At 37.3% G+C, this 15,147-nt stretch overlaps 1 non-coding gene across 1 annotated transcript; it reads right to left on the reverse strand.

Annotated features, from left to right (window-relative positions):
- Nucleotides 1-11,182: 11,182 nt before the first annotated feature.
- Nucleotides 11,183-11,256, reverse strand: TRNAN-GUU. Its single transcript has one exon. It is a non-coding gene; the product is annotated as a tRNA-Asn (tRNA).
- Between the last annotated feature and the right edge of the window lie 3,891 nt (nt 11,257-15,147).

The following is a 15,147-nucleotide window of genomic DNA, read 5'->3' on the forward strand; positions in this document are numbered from 1 at the left end:
CTCCATTCTACAATATAGGCAAAATTATGTTCTATCTGAAGCATGAAATTTGGTAAGCAGCAAATTTATCTAGCCATGTCCTCAATAAATATACTCCTTATCAGTTGTCACTAACAAACATTTATTAATTACATACAAAATACAGTCATTTCCCTCACGGTGCAAAAAAAAGAATATTATAGAAGAGAATATAAAACGACTGCTATTTGCATAGAGCATGAACATTTATATAAAAATTCCAAAATGGAAAACTAGAAAAGTTTTAAAAAATATTTTCTAAGTTCAATAAATGGTTTCTTGCACTCCTACAGGCATTAAATAGTATACCAAAAATACATGATAATGAGGCATCTTCCTCAAGAGCAACAAAGACATACCTGTGAAAAGAAGTCAACTTCTGGGAAACTAAGGCGGCCTCGGACCCCCTTCACTTGCAGGGCTCCTCCCAAAATCCAGTACCTAACTTTGTTCTAAGATTAATTGTGAGGGTTACATGATGCTGTAAATATGCTAAAAATAACTGGACGCTACACTATTAACTGGGTGAATTGTATGGTATGCGAGTTATATTAATATACAATACTGTGTATTTCATGTGCAATATATAGTATACTATATCGCTATACTATATATTATAGCAATATACAATGTTATAAATAGCTTTATTATAACAACGTTATTTTGTTTAAGCATGCACAGTCAAATCACAGAAGAGAACGCAAGTTAACATGAAGAAATTGTCAACATCCCTAGTGATCAAAGAAATACAAATTAAAGCAATACGGAGATACAATTTTTACCAATCCAAATAATAGGGTGATAGTTTTTAAATGAAAATTCTCACTCCTGTAGAAATATGACAAAAGAGATACTCTCATATATTACAGGTGGGGTACAAATCAGCACAGCCTTTTTTGAAGGCAGTGTAGCAATATGTATCAAGAACTCTAAATAAAGTAATACTAAAATCTTAAAACTTCATGGATTTTGCTGTGGTAACTAATTCTGAAAGCACATATAAATTATAGAGTTTTTGTAGTTTTGTTTCATTTAGGCAATGGCAGCATCCAATAAATAGAAAGTCAGATTAACTGAAAACAGTCCCAGGTGCATCTGAATTTTTCCCTCCACCTGAATGGTGTGCTAATTAATGCCACTTAAAGGTGCATGCATTTGACCATGTCACTGCTTAATCCAAGTCTCAAATATTTAATCATACATTTAATTTAACTAACAGTTATAATCATAACAGTATGAGCATTCTTTACTGTGAACAGACATCTTAGACGATTAAAACGAAGTCTTTATTAAAAGCATCTCTGTACTCTTGATTATTTGGATAATTAAAAATTAGGGCTGGTGTTCCCAGTAACATCAACCATAATGTCCTGCACACCTGTAGAGCACTCAGCAGGTCCCTTAGGTACAATAGGGTTTTGTGAGTTTTCCAAAACTTGTTTCAGCCACAAAGACAGTTAATTTAATTAACTAATCAATTACTTAGACTGTCCACTTTTCTGTTGTCCTACAATATCTTACATTAGAATTAAAAACATTAAAAAGCAAGAAAGAAATAATAAATCACTTGCCTTTTGAAATTCTTAAGACATGCAATTTTCAAATGGCTTATAAAAAATCTAGTCCCTTACAATATAGTCGGTAATGTTGTAATACATACATACTGTGTATGGTGTCACATGGGCAGACTTATCTGGGTGAGCACTCCATAAGGTATGTAAACCACTATGTTATGCAACTGAAACTAATATAATACTTTACGTCAACAGTAATTGAAAATTTTTAAAAATAAAAAATTAAAAATGATAAAAAATAAAAACTGCATGATAAAAAATAAAATGCTGCAGCAGTAGAAGAAATATACAAGTCAACTTACCAATCTTTCCTTTTATTTTTCTTTATTTGTTTGTTTGTTTGTTTTGTAAATAGAATAAGCTGCAAGTGAGACTTTTTAAAACTTAGTTAATGATTTATGGTCTCAAGATTATTTCATTAGAAAGTTTTCCTTCCCATTTTGGTAATCTATTTTTGGCACAAGAATCTAGGCCAAAAACAAAGCTTCCTGAATAATTTCTGGAATGGAAACTGTTGAAAATTTTCTATAAATATACTTTGAGTTTAGAGCATTAAAATTATCTTAAAAACCCAGTCTATAACACAAAGTACGTTTTTATATAATTCAGCAAAATATACGTCTTTAAGGAAAATTTACATGTCTGCAGGCTCCATTCTACAATATAGGCAAAATTATGTTCTATCTGAAGCATGAAATTTGGTAAGCAGCAAATTTATCTAGCCATGTCCTCAATAAATATACTCCTTATCAGTTGTCACTAACAAACATTTATTAATTACATACAAAATACAGTCATTTCCCTCACGGTGCAAAAAAAAGAATATTATAGAAGAGAATATAAAACGACTGCTATTTGCATAGAGCATGAACATTTATATAAAAATTCCAAAATGGAAAACTAGAAAAGTTTTAAAAAATATTTTCTAAGTTCAATAAATGGTTTCTTGCACTCCTACAGGCATTAAATAGTATACCAAAAATACATGATAATGAGGCATCTTCCTCAAGAGCAACAAAGACATACCTGTGAAAAGAAGTCAACTTCTGGGAAACTAAGGCGGCCTCGGACCCCCTTCACTTGCATGGGCTCCTCCCAAAATCCAGTACCTAACTTTGTTCTAAGATTAATTGTGAGGGTTACATGATGCTGTAAATATGCTAAAAATAACTGGACGCTACACTATTAACTGGGTGAATTGTATGGTATGCGAGTTATATTAATATACAATACTGTGTATTTCATGTGCAATATATAGTATACTATATCGCTATACTATATATTATAGCAATATACAATGTTATAAATAGCTTTATTATAACAACGTTATTTTGTTTAAGCATGCACAGTCAAATCACAGAAGAGAACGCAAGTTAACATGAAGAAATTGTCAACATCCCTAGTGATCAAAGAAATACAAATTAAAGCAATAAGGAGATACAATTTTTACCAATCCAAATAATAGGGTGATAGTTTTTAAATGAAAATTCTCACTCCTGTAGAAATATGACAAAAGAGATACTCTCATATATTACAGGTGGGGTACAAATCAGCACAGCCTTTTTAGAAGGCAGTGTAGCAATATATATCAAGAACTCTAAATAAAGTAATACTCTATCTCAGCAGTGTTGCTTATAAAAATATTACCTAGGAAATTCATCCTAAATACGAAGGAAAAACATTGTTATATACAAAGAGACTCTCATCTCCTGCGAGTGGAGACCAGAAAAGGCTGAGGGTCAAGTCCAAGACTCAATTATTATAAGAGTAATAGAACCTGAGAAGAGGCTAAATTCTCAAGCTAGGCCAGTCTACCCAAGGATGGGGACTGTTGGGAAGCAGTTAACCCTAAGGCATGGGATGGAAGCATCTTGACTTTCCACCTTCTCCCCAGCCTCTGGGCCTGCAGAAGTGGCCCCCTTCATCTTGAGAAAGGCCAGCCAGTGCTCCTGCCTTGCTTGGAGATGAGCTGAGTCCTCTACCTTGAGAGACCACAGGCATTCACCCCCGTCCCACCCCACCTCCCTTTCTGGCCATCAAAAAAATAAGTAGGGTTAAGTCGTAACATAACATAGCCTGCTGAGAGAGAAAAGAGGCCACACTCCCAAAAGGAGCTACAGGACCAAACACAAATACACACACACACACACACACCAGCAGAGGCCAAGAGAGTACATTTGGGATGGATCCTGAGGGTGTTGGATCAAAGTGGGTAGAAAATAAAACTGTATAAAGGCAAACTGATCACTATGGAGCACGATCCTATGGCACAGGCTTTAATCCTGACGAGCATCCTGGCAGATGATGCCAACACTGCTAGGATGGCCCTGAGAAGCTTGTAGAAAACACGGCTACATTGGATGAAGAGAGGATGCCAGAACTGCCACAGCAGACGGGCAGACAAATGTTCAAAAAAAATGGTCTAGAGTGGATATGCTATGCTAGGCCAGAAAACCCATGAGCCCAGAGGACACTCTGTTTAATAAATGGGGAACGCACTGGGGAGAGAGGCGCCAGCCTCGCTGTGAAGGTCGGTGGGGCTGTCTTCTACAGGCTTGGACTGACGCTGGGGGCTGGGCTCCCTGATCGTGATAGAGAGGCAGAGTCCTGAAGTAACAAAGGGCAGCTTGTGGGCAGTTATTGTAGTGACTGGCAAGTTTAGATTGACGGTGTTGGAGGGTGGGGAGGTGTCTGACCCACTGAGATATGGAGATGATTAATAGAACATGGCATCCTGAGAGACAGGGTGGATGAACAGCCAAAAAGCATATTGCTCAAACTGTACAATCAAAAGAAATCAAGGCTGGATCTTCAGGAGACTGAGAGCAATCACCACAATGAAAAATTACCATACTCTGTCTAGTTTCTGGATTTGAGCCATACTCAGGTTGGGAAATCACTGACTAAGGATGCGCTGGGTCCCAGGAGGAAGAATTGTGTCACACATGGCAAGTATGTTTGATAAGGATTCTCCAAGTCCTTCCCCCAAAGGGACACAGAGCTATTTACTTCAGTATACTGGGGCAAGAAGAATTCCCGGGCACTTCAAGGACAGAGGGGCTGAATTAACATTGACACCCAAGGACCTAAATTGACATCACACTCCCCCCATCAGCCTGCCTCAGTTAGAGTGGGCACTTTCACGAGCCAGATAACAAATGGTTTCATGCACCAGCCAGCAGTGCTGAATGCATAGATGTATAATTGGAATAGACAGGCTTGGTGGTTGGCAGAAAGCCCCACACTGCTTCTGTGGCCTGTGTGGCATGAGCTACCCCAGTGGGAAGGGCCAAATGGAAGCTCTGAAACTGCCTCCTCCTGCTCCCAGCCTAGCTTGTAAGTAAAAACAATATCATGTCTCAAGGCAAAAGGCAAAGATTACTGCCACCCTTGAAGATCCAAAGGATACAGTGGAGGTTTTTATCATACCTCCATTCGATTCCTGGCTTTACTTTTATAAAACCAGATGGATCCTGGAGGATGACAGTGGATTACCACAGATTCTATCAAGTAGTGAGCCCAGTTGTACAGTAGGTCCTCGAATAACGTTGTTTCATTCAACATCATTTCATTGTAACATTGATGAGATGTTGTAGAAACTTAATGCTTATTTGTATCAATTAGCCTATGGTAAAATTGTTTTGTTATATGCCATTCCACTTAAAGTCACAGAACCTAATGACAACAATAAGTGAGGACTTCTGAACCTGTAACTAACATGATCTTGGGTGTGTGGCATGTGGTCATCCCCCCTGGAAGGAGTTCGCACTTACATGGGACAGACACAAGTACACATTTGCAGTTTGAGCCCAGGGCTGTGCCAATTTTCTCACCCCTAGTTACAATATGGACTGGTTGGTCTGGGCTATGAAGGTGTAAGATGGGAAGGTGGGCGTGGACGACAAGTCCTCAAAGACGACCCCAGATGATTCTGCAATTCCCTCAATGCACGTGTTTCTATTCGCATCAGCAGGTGGAGTTTACACCCCCTCGTCAATCTGAGCACAACCTATAATGGCTTTGACCAATAGAATGCAGAGGAAGTAACCTTTTAAGATTTCTGTGCCCTGGCATTAAGAAAGCCTAGCATTTACCACTCTCTCTCAGAGCCCTGAAACACTACTTAAAGAAAACCAGGCTATGCTGCTAGCGAGTGAAGACCTGAGGAGAGGCCCTAAAGGATGAGGTGTCATGTGGAGAAAGAGGCCACGTGGAGAAGAACTGAGGGGCTGGACATCAAGTCCCAACCCAATCTGTTTCCAACCACATCAGAGACCTCAAGTAAAAGGCATTGCTTAGCCGAGCCAGTCAATTCATGGAATCAAAAGATATATAATAAAAAAGGTTTTTGTTTTAAGCCACTGAGTTTTTTAGTGGTTTATCATGCAACGATAGATAACTAAAACGAAACTCGGTATCTGAAAAATGGTGTCTGCCTTAACAAGATACTAAAACATGTGGCACTAGCTTTGGGACCAGGTGGTGGACAGAAGCTGGAGCTCCTTCAAGAAACCATGAGTGAAGGCTTCAAAGACAGCAGTGACACTGACACTGGAGACTGAGAAAGGGGACCTGAGTATTACTGCGCATTTACAGCATGTGATACAAACACACATACACGCAGTGGTGAAACTGCCACCTGCAGTAAGGTGGGAAATAGAAAAGGTGCCTAGGGAACGTCTGCGTCTGGATAAGGATATTTCTAGGCAGACTGTTGAAAGCACCAACTGTTTTTATTTTGTTTTGTTTTTGTTTTTAGCTGCCTGTGAAAAAGTACATGAGAAGTAAGATAAGAAAAAAAAAGTAAGTATACAGTTTTCAAACAGGATTTAGAGGAAATATAAAGGAACCAGGACTTACTGGATTTGAAAACAATGCTGTTTCTCCAGATGACCTGAAGCTTTTCAAGGGAAGAAAAAAATCAAAGTACACTGAAATTAAAACATGCTTCAGTATAAACTTCAGAGAAAAGGTGAGATTGTTAGATACACTGTTGAAACCTCAGGAAGATTTTAGGTGATGCGTCATAGAGGCTGAACAAAAAAACCCCTAAGAATCTAAGGGCGTGCCTCACGCAGCCTCACGATTAGCCACCAGGGCTTCTAGGAATCATAAGGAAGTTGTCCCAGAGCAGTTTCACGACCCTGTTTCAGAAAGAAGTATATAGGTATGGCTTTTACCAGATAGATTAATTATAATTTGATACAAACAAAATGCATCTTTTTAAGGGAACCGAATCCATTTGGACAGAAAAAGACAGAGACAGTTCATAATGCCAGTCTGGTGCCTACGTAATGGTAACACACTCCAGGCATAATTTACATTTTCCCGGTTACTAATGAAATTTAGCTTCTTTTCATATGGTTCTTGGCCACTCAGATTTCTTGTTCACGTCTACTGCCCATTTTTCTATTAGGTATTTCCTTTCTTCCTCTTCTTCTTCTTTTTAAAAAATAATCTATATATGATCCCAGTACTGATTTTCTGAATTACAACTCTTGGCTTGCCACTTCGTTCCTTTAATAGTGTCTTTTGATGAACATGATATCTTGATTTTGGTGTAATCAAACTCATCAATCTTTACCTATGTGATGAGTGGGGTTGTACAGATATTTGTATTACAACCTTAGGTATACACTACTTTAATAGCAACAAGAGATTTTGTTTGAAAAAAGGAAGTAAAACTTTGATCTAGACTTATACCCTGATTTTTTCTAGGGTGCCATTCCTCAGTGATATTAAAAACTGGACTTTCCACAACTTTAAACATAGCTTTTTTTTTTTGCATACCGATCTAGATTTTCTGTTATTTATAGTTCCACAATGACAAGACAACTAGTTTTCTCCAATAGAGGACTCTAGATTACAACTCTTAACATTTTATAATAGAATATTTGGGAAACTATTGGGTAATCTCTTCTTACTTTTAATCTCAAATCTCATCTTGCTTTTAACATTTTTATTTTCAAAAATAAAAACTGAATTAAATGCAATAATGATTTCTAGAAGTTTGTTTTGTTTCATGTTTTTTTTGTGGGTGGGACTAAGAATGTTTTTTATTTGCCTACTGACAAAATTAAGCACTATAATAAATAATAGATTTCTCGTATTTTCTGACTTAATAGCATAAATTTATTCTTAGTAAGTTTATCATAGATGGTTAGGTCATAAGTGAGTAGGCATGGAAAACTGATTTGTAGTTTCTATTATTTCTCTTAATCATCATATGTACTCATCTGAAGGGTTTGGTAATAAATTTATTTTTCATTCCCGATCTATGAGAACTTAAAATTCACATTTTAATCTGATAATCCACATGTTTATACTTTAAAAGTTATGTTTTGGTGACCAGGAGAAGCACACAAGGGGGGTTTCTGGGCTATCGATATTGTTTTATTTATTGATCTAGGTGTTGCTTATAAAGGTGTGTTTACTTTGTAAAAATTTATCCAGTTGTCCTTCTAGGGATTTGTACAAATTTCTGCATGCAGTTATACCTAATAGTGTCCTTTAAAATTATATTTTAAGAGCTTTCTTAAGGTTGTAAATCTCTAAACTACATTTTATAATTTAAAGGCTCAACAATTAAAATTTTAATGACTTCTTAAACATTTAAGCTATGAAAACTTTAAACAGATATTTACAGTTTTTTCTTACATCATTCTTGTAAGTTCAACACTTATTTTCAATATGTAAAAACACAGAATGCACTGACACTATCAAAGGGCCTCAGCCCTGAAGAACTTTAAATAAAATGCTGCAGTTGATAAAATTAACATTCTTATTTAAAAGGTCTTAACTTCTCAAACTGTTTTCTAGTTAACTGTATCATAGTTTATTCTACCACCAATTTATCCCTGCTCTGCTGGATATAGCTATAAGCTGAATATTTTAGGCCTCTTATCCACTCAAATTCAGAGAAATAAAACGAGAATCCATGTTGGTATTACTCATTATGACGTATTCTATACACAGAAACAGGGCAATTATGTATCTTTGGACTTTTTCCCCCCTAAATCTTACACCAGATGATATGTCACATATGTTAGAAATAAAAACAGGTATATTAACCATGTGGCTTCTTCCCAGCCTCCATTATCTAAAGAAATGATGCAATATTTAAAAAATTTTTAAATTATTATAAATTACATGACTATTACCTTCTCAAATAAGTTTGTAAATCATGATTGATTCACTCTTTATTGCATAACTTCAGAGTAAGTTTTCCTCTGATTTTATATATGAAGTTTAAGTATACAACTGATTATTAGCAATATTAGGAACATATTTACATACTTGGATGCTCAACATAACCTTTTAAATGCTCTTTAGTCTTTAATTAAGGCTGTATATGCTCTCAACATGTATTTGGCTTGGTTGGTATTACAGATCCAAGAAGCTAAGAACAAAATAATGCTCACCAGAAATAGCATTGATTGTAATACCTATAACTAATACATATTATAAGTTAACGAAGCCAACGCATCCACAATACTTAAGCAATTTGTCCAAAATGCTTCCCACCTATCACGTGTAACAGCTAGGTACAAGGAAATATGCTAAGTATCTGCTCACCTAATGAGATGAATTACTTACATTACAGTACACTTTTGAACTCCTTGCCCCAAGTCCATGCTCATTTAATCCTCCCTCTTTACTTTCTGGCCTCTATTTCTATTAATTTCCCAAATAGGGTGAAATAGAACGTGTTTAGAAATTTAAAATCAAATTCAAAACTGCCACCTAGCATCTGTCAAGTTCAAACTCTGGGGCTATCTCAAAAAGCTGTCCTGAAAACAGGGGTCTGTGTGGGTGGCTCAACTATCGAACATCAGCCTGAAGTCTGAGCATCCTTGGACCCTCTTCCAGATTTTGCCTGGGCTGTTCCAACCTGCCTTTATTTCTAATCTTGCCCTCTCTACATAAATGCTATCAAATTGTTTCCAAAAGACACATTTCACATTAAGGTTTCATGTTCCCACACAGTTTTCATTTCAATAAAATTCAGCAGCACAATGAACAAACACATACTTTAACTATGCCCTTTAGTATTCCATCAGCGCTCAGTGGGTTTTTTTTTTTCTTGCATAAGATTTGGAACAAACTGTTAATGAAACATCACAAACCAATTAAAACATCACCTTTGATTTTAAATTAACTAATTAAGTAAGAATCTCTCTTTTAGAGGAGAAAATTTCTGTCTTGGTAGTATAGCAGCAGGAACATGGGCCCTGCAGCCTAACTACCAGATTCAAATATGTATTATGCTAGGGACAAACTGCGACTTCAGGCAAATTATTCCATTGCACAGGACGCTTCAGTTGGCTCCTCTGGACAACGGTAACAATAGGACTTACCTTGAAGGATGCTGTGAGGACCACACACATTCATCCATTAAAGCACTTGGAACAGTGCTGGCAAGGAGTAAATGCTCACTAAAAGTTAGCTCTCCTTAATATGTAAACCTGAGAGAAAGTATAAAGAAGAGCATTACTATATAGTTGCAGGAAGAAGACATATCACTTTTTTCCAAAACCATCTTTCAAATTTCTTTAATTTGTACTCGACAATAATTATTATGATAAAACTCTTACTTCTCAAAGGAAGCATATATTTGGAGAATAAAGTACAAAGTAACTATTGTGAGAGAGCTTGCATTTTGTGAAATAAATGGTAATATGCTTATAGATTGGTGAAGATATATTAGCACTTTCACTTTTAATCTTTCTCAGAATTTCTTTAAGTTTAACAAACAGTTGTTTTTTTTTTTTTAAAGGGAGGGGCTCGCCGTTTCTGAATAGACGGGAAACTTTGCAGGTTTAGTCCATTCTCTATAAAATTCTAGCACTTAAAGTAGTAGAAAAAGTAAAATATAGCATATAATTGTTCTTACAATAGTGTCCACGCGAAGACTTTATGGCAAACAATTCTGAATTTATCAATATACTAAGAGTAGTCAGTCCTTAAGTTAGAAAACGGGAGTATATGTTTACGCCGACGGGGAACGAACAAAATGTTGTATGAGTTTTAAATCAACTTACAGCTTGAAATTGACACTCTTAAAATACCTACGTTCAGTCGACCTCTGGCACTTCAGGAGCCCTGCAACCGAGCGAGGCCAGCTGGAGCCGCGCTCCGGGCGTGGGGGCCCCGGGGCGACGCGGAGCGGGTGACCGCCCGCACGGACGCACGCACGGCGCCCGCGGGAGCCCGGCCAGGCCAGCAAGGGACCGGCGTGGCCCGGGCTTCAAGGGGAGGGCGAGGAGAGCCAGGGCCCCCCAGGGCATGGAGCGGCCGGAGTTTGGGAACTGAGAGAGTAGACGCGAAAGGAGGCGCGGGCTTTAAGGGGCTGGACCCACGCACCGCCCCCGGAATGGGCAGTAACAGCCAGCGGGTCGCCGGGTGCGGGAGACGGTGGGAGTAGGGGTCCCCATCACAAATTAAGCCGAAAAGCCTCCTGCCACGTGGACAGCGAAGTGAGATCCGAGTTTTCTCTTCTCCCGGCCGCGGAAATCTACTGCAGCGTAGCCCAGAGGCCTGAACTCCGAGATTTGTGCAAAACTACCGGTAGCAAGGCCGTAAAATGAGAGCGTCCCTGGGTGGGCTCGAACCACCAACCTTTCGGTTAACAGCCGAACGCGCTAACCGATTGCGCCACAGAGACGCCGGCATGTTTCGGTTCTCTACTCTTAACTTTTATGAAGAATAATAAAGGCATAACGTGCCTTTCCACTTTCTGATTCACATCACCGAAATCAGAAAATTTCCTCTAACATTTCTTGCCGTCTTCATTCTATTTTCAACCCTTAAAGCATATTGGAAAATTATACAGCAAGATCGAGCAGAATTTCAGACTACATCGTGTATTAAAATACTGTTGTTATTTTTTCCAACTCCCGTTTGGAATGTTCTGTTTCAGGAAGATAACTATTTCTGATGTTTCCTTTTATAGAAAAATAAAAATTTTAATCTAATGAAATGAGAAACTTTTCTTTTGTTTCAAACTCTTTGTCCAGTGCTTTGCTCACTAACCTTCATGATTTACTTGTATAGCTTTCCCAAGGTCATCTGAATTGTATTTGCTTTGTTTATTTTTATTTTCAGGTATTATTAAGTACATGTATGCAATCCCTATTTGTTTGTTTTGTACTAACTTATAGTGCAATTATATGTCACTAGCATTTTGTTATTGGAAAAAGGCATAAAGATAAACTACAGTAACATTTTTCAGTCCCAGTGCATTGTAATTCATTGCTAAATCTGCCCTCAATTGTCCCTGAATTAGCCTTAACACCCACACTTGAGCTATGCCACTTAAAAAGTACACTTCGCAGGATATTTATAATCTAATATGAGGAAAGAGAAGTTGAAGAAGAAAAAAGTATCATTTATGACTAACTCCTGAAAATCCTTAGCACACACACTGCTGGCAAATGTGTTACATACCTATAAATATTCTGTCTAAAAATCTTTCCCATTGTGCATTTCCTGAAGCCTTTTAAGGTACTCTTCAAAACTCCTCTATTATTCCTCTTTCCTCATCAAAGAATTGCTAGTTTCCACTTGACAACTCTATAGTTCAATTTAAGTTATTAACTGCTCTGTCTAGAATCCCTTGAGAAAGAATTCATATCATGATTTATATAAATCATATACAACACACCTTAGTCCAATCAACATTTTGAGTTTTTGTTGCTTGATAAGAACTTAAATTGGCAACTAGCGAGTTCGTCGAAAGTGATGGGATATCAAACATCTGTAAATTCACACCAAGTTGTATCTCACCACTTTTAATAAGGTTGTAGAAGAGCACTTGAAAAATGTGAATTTGGAAAAAAAAAAAAAACAAAACAAACAAACCAGGAAGCATTTATAAAGAACGTATAATGAGTCTTATTTCATTATATGATGCTACCCTTATGTATAATTCTAAAACTTCATTTACATTTTGTATACCTGTTAATGGAAGCTAAAACTTATCAGGCACTGTTTCTTCTTCTCTGAATATCAAAATGAATGTCCTTTTCCTTTGCTATTGTTCTTGTGACTATTCAGTTAGAACAAACTGCAACCAGGTACCTCACCACCCCGTCATTCAATATTTACTCTTCTGCTTAAAATAATATTAGAAACAGTTCTAGTCATGTAAATATCTTTTCCTCCAATCTCTTCCTCACTTCAATCCTCATAATAACATTTTAACTTCTAAAAAGAGGGATGATGAGAATGGCCGTTGATAAAAACTAATTCAGAACGGAATATTAACTCATCATATGCAAAGAAAACTTGTCTATGTAAGTACCAGTGTCTGTTTTAAAACTCCATCTTTAAGCTTGGTTCTGTAGTTGTTATTATTTTTAGTAAAATAAATAGCCATTTTCACAGTTCATAGCTTTGTCTCATTTTTTTGTCTTGCCACTCGAAAAGATTTCAAAAGAACATAAATATTAAACATACAGAATGGAATCTCAAAATCTAACTTCAATGATGTGTATCAAACACAGTTTTTATGCAAAATGCCCCCTTACAAAAATAAGAGTATGTGTTCTCATCTAAATCTTTGTTATTATCATATCTTAGGCCCTAATATCTACGCTCAGTTTTTAAAACCAAGTTAAGCCTACTGGATTAATTACAGCAACATACATTATCTTTCCTTAAATAATTCAAGACAAATAATTCTTATAGCTTCATCAGTACTTAAGTGTTTATAATTACTAACATTGACAAGGACTGGGCATTTTGCCCCTTTTTATATTATACACAATTGAACTGCAATTGTACCTTTTCCAAGAATGTGCCCTATCAAAGTGCTGACCTGTGCAGATCAATGGGCCTATTTTATTTCCACCCTAGAGAGGAAAGAGTGTGTGTGTGTGTGTGTGTGTGTGTGTGTGGGAGAGAGAGAGAGAGAGAGAGAGAGAACATCTGTGCAAATGGGATCTACCTGACTTAACAAGGCAAGATGGACCACGTTGATTTATAGAACTTCCAGACATCATGGATCCAATGCTTTTAGATAATGTACCTCCAGCTGTACACCAACAGTAGAGGCAACTCATAGGATTCTCATTAACACAATTGTGCATGACCTTAATTCTTTCCAATGATTATTTCAGAAGAAAGGTGACTAGTTGTTAAGTGGGGAGGTAGATAACAATATACGGTGATAGAAAGAGATTTGACTTTGGGTGGAGAACACAATGCAATAAACAGATGATGTATTATTGAATTATACCCTTGAAACTATGTAATTTTATTAACCAATGTCACCCCAATAAATTTATTTTTTTAAAAAATGAAGAAATTCTGTTATAATTTAAAAAGAAATACAGTAAGTTAGAGAAATCATCCCAATAAACGAAAGATTGTGGCACCAGGAAACAAGTTACAAAAAATGTCAAATGGGATGTCACTAAGAGCAGGAGAAGAACTATGAGACCAATTTTCCAAGCAGTTTGTCATTTTAAAACTGATTTATAGTGAAGGGGAGTTGAATCTTTACAATCAGTCTCAAGCTTAAACGGTATTTCCTACTCACCAAAAGTATCATTCCCATCAAAACTGTTGACTGAGGGTCAGTTATCAGTTTACCCACAGGGGCGCTTACATTTCGTAGGCGTGTAGTGACTGCGACACTACGGTCCCCAACACAAGTGGTTTGTCCCCACACACTGCGCAGAAGGCAATGGTGAACCACGGCTGCATTTTCCTTTCTCTCTCTCTCTCTCTCTCTCTCTCTCTCTCTCTCTCTCTCTCTCTCTCTCTCTCTCTCTCCTTCTTTCGTTTTACCTTCAAAACCCTATGATAAGACAGTCCAAAATGAAATATGAGATAGAGCTGAAAATGAGACTCCCAGGTTGGAAAACACTCAGTTACTGGGGAAGAGCCGAGAACAACTAGGGATGACATTGTTGCCAATGATGCAACTAGATCGAAGTCGAAAGGATGACTAGCTCTGATGTGCACAAAGGTGAAAGGAAAGTAGGATGTGGCACAGTGAGTACAATCAGAATGTGAAACGTGAGAAGCATGAACCGTGGTAAACTGGAAATCGTAAAGCCAGAGATGGGACATCTAAACATTGCAGTTCTTGGTGTTAGAGAATGAAAATGGACTAGAACAGGGCATTTCCAGTCAGGCAACTACAAAGCGTTCTACTCTAGAAATGACAAATTCAGAAAACAGAGTGGCTTTAATACTGAGAAAAGATGTAGCACAGGAGGTTAGGGGCTACAATGCAAGGTCTGACTGAATAATATCAATTAGATGAAATATCAATCATATCCGTCAATCGATGGACAATCAATCAATAAAATCAATCATAACCATCATTCGAGTCTACGCACCAATGACAGAGGCTGAAGAAAATGAAATTGAAAGCTTTTACGAAAGTATCCAAGAAGAAATTGATCACACGCCAAAACGAGACATACCGATAGTTATAGGTGACTGGGACTCAAAAGTAGGAACTAAAGGAGAATCAAATGTTGTCTGAAAATTTGGACTAGGGTTCAGAAATGAAGCAGGAGACTGGCTCATGGACATCTGCAAA

Source organism: Pteropus vampyrus, unplaced genomic scaffold (assembly GCF_000151845.1).
Source record: "Pteropus vampyrus isolate Shadow unplaced genomic scaffold, Pvam_2.0 Scaffold96, whole genome shotgun sequence".
In the NCBI taxonomy this organism is placed as follows: Eukaryota; Metazoa; Chordata; class Mammalia; order Chiroptera; family Pteropodidae; genus Pteropus; species Pteropus vampyrus.